This window comes from Olea europaea, chromosome 7, assembly GCF_002742605.1.
Source record: "Olea europaea var. sylvestris chromosome 7, O_europaea_v1, whole genome shotgun sequence".
Classification (NCBI taxonomy): domain Eukaryota; kingdom Viridiplantae; phylum Streptophyta; class Magnoliopsida; order Lamiales; family Oleaceae; genus Olea; species Olea europaea.
Window position 1 is genome coordinate 1,037,531 of NC_036243.1, and position 6,000 is coordinate 1,043,530.

Sequence of the window (6,000 nt, forward strand, 5' to 3'; positions counted from 1 at the left end):
GTCTGTCACTATCGATGAAATATCGTCGATGACATTGTGGGGAATCATCAACGATGCTTCGCTCTTCAACAGGAAGTCCTTGTGTCAATCACATGTGTTTATTATTTTTATGATAAGACTAATAAATAAGCTAATTTATCTTTTTAATTTTTTCTTAAAATATTACTAACTGGTTGAAAGCAATAATTGTTGATAATTTAGATGGAAATAATGGCGTTGAAGTTTATTATCGATACACTTCGCCAATGCTATCGTTGAAAATATCTTAGGTATAAAGAGAGGGAGAGCGAAACAGAAATGAAATTATTAGATGTTTGGTTTGAATATAATAAAAATAGAATGTTTTTTTTTTTTTTTTTAACATAGCACGTGATTCTTTTGTTTTGAAAATGCTCTCTAATATGTCATTGACATTTTTAATTATTGTAGATAAAAAGAAAATTTTAATTACTAACAAATTTTAGAATGTGTTCATCTTGCAAGTGTTCTTTTGAATTCAATTGAGTATTTTCGAGACTAATAAAAACTTAGTTAATTGTGCAAATTATCATTAATAGATATTCTCATGATGACCATCGATGATATAATGATTGTTGCTTATGATTGAAAGTAGGGATGGCAACGGTCCGATTTCGATTCGATTCGACCAAAACCATCATCGAACCGTCAAATTTTTTGCCATACCATAACTACGTAAATCGGTTCGGTTCAGTTCATATCTCAGTTCAACTCGATTCGATTCGATTAATAACCACGAAATTTAACAAACAATATTACGAATATAACAATACTAAACTTTTTATTCATTCTTGATTCTTGTGCATTGTAGTTACTTGATTCATGCTCAATAATTCAAATGTTTCAACCTTAACTCATATTCAATTTTCATTATTCCCCACAACTCTTACTAGCATAGGTCAGCACTCAAGTAGAGAATACAACGATACTACCTAATTCAGAATAGTTTTAACTAAGATTTAAATAAAAAAATGTACCTCTTCGTCAACTTCATCCTCACTAAACCTTGCCATCCCTAATGAAAGAATATATTTTTTTAAGCGGGTAATCGGTTCGACGGCATAAATATCATACCCGCACCGCCACGAACCGGTTCATTAAAATCAAATACCATATTAGTCTCATTGCACCATCGGTTCGATTTTTTTTGCCCCATTCGATTCGGTTAACTGCAATTTTCGATTTTTACGGTTTTAATTGTCATCCCTAATTGAAAGTAATATATGTAGATGATTTTGACGGAATTATTGGCCTTAATGGTGATTTTTGATACGCTTTCGCCAGTGATTATCAACGAAAATATACTCAATGATATTGTCCGAAGTCAGCAACGATGAATGGATCTCCAACAGAAAGTCATCATATCAATCACATATTTGTATTATTTTATGATAAGATAATAAATAAGCTAAATTATCTTCTTATATTTGTCTTACAATATTACTAACTAATTGAAAGCAATAATTGTTGATGATTTAGATGGAACAATGGCATTGAATTTTATTATCAATACACTTTGGCCAACAATTATCGACAAAAATACCGTTAGTAATGTTTTCAAAAATCATCAACGATACTTAGATCTCCAATGGAAAGTCGTTGTGTGAGTCACAATTTTTTATTATTTTGACATGTTATTACGATAAGATACTAATAAATATGTTAAAAATATATTTATTCTTTCCTTACAATGATATTGACTTGTAAGTTACTTTTTAAACTTTTTATTAGTTTCCGATTAATGTTCAATTTTTAAGTTTTTAATAATTTATTTATTGATAAAAAAATTCTTTGGTAAATTAAATTATTAAAACTTTGTGTTTCAATAATACTCACTAAAAAATAATTAATTGTTAATTATTTACAATTTCCATAAGAAAAATAGGAAAATAAGTAAGTTTTAAAAATTGAGGACTGTGTGTGATTTTCTTGCTCGTCTTATGCTTGAGCATGATGCACCCAAGAGCTCCTGCATGAATTGAATTCACACTCTAACTTGATATGTTAAGAAGATTACTATAATTAATATTTTCCTCTTTTTCTTGATTTTAGCTCAACTAACGTCTAAGCTCTCTCCTCTCCAATAAACAGAATAATAATGAGCCCCCCAGGGCACATCCAAGTTGGTGGAACAATCACATTGGGGGACTCTGGAACCAAGTGTGGGGAGTTCGATTCCTGGTTGGAGCAGCCAAGTGATGTAATAACCAGAGGAAGGGTTGGAGCAGCTTGGTGATGTAATAACCATGGAGGAGGGTCCCTTTGAGGAAGGAGTAAAAGCCATGTGGGAACCTGGGAACCAACAAGGGCACAACCTGCGATTTACCTCCACTAGTCACTGAGGGGCCGGGGGTAGAGGTCCAGGATTTAATCCGGCTAAGCTGGGACACCTGGGTTATCAAAAAAGAAAAAAAAGAAAAAAAAAACAGAATAATAATGGAACGAATTCCTCAATTTTCTGCAGTCAACCCAAGTATTTTACAGAGCATATATAAGAAATATTTGTAAGCAATCATTTCTCAGTTGGAGGACAAACGCTAATATATTATAAAACTGGGAGTTTATAAAATTTTTTATCGTCAACTCGATTTTGGTGTTGGGTGATGAAGTATTTGGTCTAAATGAAATTCATAGCAGTAAATTTCATTTGTCTTCGCTGAATTCTCATCCAAATCTCGTTTGGACCGCTAGATCTTAATTTGTCTAAGAAAGAGGAGAGAGACACAATTATACAATTACAAAAAAATTATCCAACATAATTAACCATTAGAGAGATATTTTTTCTCATCTTAAAAGTTACAACTCATAAGCACCCTCGTTTGTTTGACAATTTTTTTTTCCTTGGGTTGTTTTATTGGAAAGTTAAATCCAAAATGAGTTTTCGACTTACATTGACTTAATAGTGAGATGAAAAATATGATCGATAATTAAAATTGACACATATTTATATCTCGTAATTGATCGAATCATATTGACGAAATGATTATAGTTGAACAGTAAGCAAACAAGTTTGATTTTGTCATATTACGTGACATTTTCGTCACGTGTATAACTTTGATACATTGTTAGATTTTTATCGATTTTGATAATAAATTAAAAAGGAATATATTTATTTATCGATTTTGATTAAATCAAAATAATAATTCACGTCGTTAGGTATCGTGATTGGAAATGTAATGGGTCACATAAAAAATGAGAACTCGATGAATGAGATTTATCAATTAATTAATTGACAAGTGTTGAACAATTAATTAATTGTGTTCCTTGTTAATAGGCCCAAGTTAATTAATTCATGGAACAAATTTAATTAATTGGATTAATTACATATTGGAATTAAGTTTAAGAGATGAGCCAAGTCCATTCAGACTTATATTAATAGGAGGCTAGGATTTGAAAAATCAATAAAGAATACACAATTCATTATTTTGCTAGCACAAGAAATGAGAAATCGTAAATGTGTGTCTGGTTTGCATTTTCGTTTTCTGTTTTGAGGGACAATTTTCGAATTACAAAAAACATGTTTGGTTTGTTATTTTAAAAAACGGTTTCTCTAAACAGAAAACTAGAAAATGCTTTTAATTTAAAAATTTTAGAAATTGTTTTATGATATTTATTCAATTAATTTGATTATTTAGTAAAATATAATAATTTTATGCTAATATATTACCAGATAATATATATTTTAAACTTGACGAATTTACTATTTTTCTTGCAATAAAAATAAAATAATAAATAATAAATGTTTAGAAATTGTTTTATGACATTTATTCAATTAATTTGATTATTTAGTAAAATATAATATTTTTATAATAATATATTACCAGATAATATATATTTTAAACTTGACGAATTTACTATTTTTCTTGCAATAAAAATAAAATAATAAATAATAAATGTTTAGAAATTGTTTTATGACATTTATTCAATTAATTTGATTATTTAGTAAAATATAATATTTTTATAATAATATATTACCAGATAATATATATTTTAAACTTGGTGAATTTACTATTTTTTCTTGCTACAAAAATAAAATAATAAATAATAAATGTTTAGAAATTGTTTTTATGACATTTATTCAATTAATTTGATTATTTAGTAAAACATAATAATTTTATGGTAATATATTACCAGATAATATATATTTTAAACTTGGTGAATTTACTATTTTAAAAGTACTGCTGAGCATCCTTAAAAAAAGAAAAAGAAAAAGGCGTGCTTTGAGCGTTTTCCTCGTTTTGGGTTTTTTAACTGAAAACACTCAATGAAAAAAATCGTTTTGAGTTTTCAATTATAAATTTTTCTTTGTTTTCAAAAATGCATTTTCGAAAACAAGTGATTAAATGCATTTTGGGTGTTTTTTGAGAACTAAAAACAGAAAACGGCTAGAAAGTGATAAACCAAATGCCTCCCAATTTTCGTTGGAGGTCATACAATTGGACAGTTTTTTATTGCAGATCATGATTGTTCTTGTTTCAAGGTCAGTAAAGAAGATTGTAGAATTTATCAAAGGTGTTATTCTAAACACAGTTTCCATCTAAACATAGAGCAGATCCATGACGGGAATTGAAAAAATAATTTATTTTCTGTTGTACATGATTGAGTAAATTCCCAACATAAACCTCCAAAAACAAGAATCCAACATGCCAACTTATAAAACGTGATCTTAGATTTGAACCTGTCATCACCATAGTTCGCCATTTTTGCCGCTTCAAAGATGTCAGAAAATGTAGAGATGGATCGAATGATATCTCAAAATATAATGTGTTACATGTTGATACACTTGGTCGACTCACTGGGTTCGTGACCCACCTATGCTGAACCACATGGTATGGCGGCCGAGGCCTTTAGGCTAACAAAGAACACCCAGCACTCGGAAATAATATCATTGACATGACCCAACTGCTTGAAGGTTGAAGTGCTCTAGATGAGGTGGTCCACACCGAGGCCCGTATGCTGAAGTCGAACTCCCGAATGCCTTTGGCATTACTCCTCCCCAGAGATCCGATCTTACACAAGAATCTTCTTTGAATGATTGATGGAACAGCCATCATAGAGTGTAGGTGTTTTGTCTTGTCAAATATATCGACGATTTTGTCGATTAATAAATGTATGGCAGGCTCGGTAGTCAAACATGATGTCTAGGATTAGATAAGTAAACTAACAAGATGAGGTCACGTGTACTCCCAATAGAGGGCCACGATTCAACTTGTATTACGATAAATCCTCCCCCATGTAAAGCTAATGTAAGATCCAATACAAGAAAAAATACAACATAACACTCTCTCTTTTACTCTCTTGAAATACAACCCTATTTATATACAAGTTTAACAAATTGCGATTGGTAATTATTATACAATCATTCTACAAATGTATCATTGAATTTCGAACGTTGTCGTCCCGTACCTTTGAGCTACTCCTACGCCCCCTTACTAGACCCTTTGCATGTCTTAGCGTGTTGGACTTTCGCCTACATGTTCGCGGGCGAGTCTGATATTTGTTGTCCATGTGGCCCTAACGGAAAGCGAGATGAACATAATGTTTTCCCTATTTATTATTATTATTATTATTATTATTATTATTATCATTATTTTATTTTTTATTTTTTTACCAGAGATTTTTAAAGCATAAGCATAAGCAAGGGTGAGGGGAGGCAAAGACATATCAAAATTGATAGATTTTTTGCCTCTTATTCTCTAGCTTAGACTCTGGCTCTCTGGAGGGAGACTGGAAGATTAATAACGTGTTCAATGCACTAGGAAATGGACTTTTTATAGTAGATTATTTTCTAAATTTAGTTACTTTACATTAGGATATATATATGTGTGTGTGGATACAAAGATGGCTATGAACTATGTTTCTTGAAATGGCAAACACAATTAAACGATAAATATTCTTCCGATTTCTCTTCAGACAGTTGTTTTAGTTGATTCTAAGTTTTATCAAAACGTTTGTATATATATATATATATATATATATATA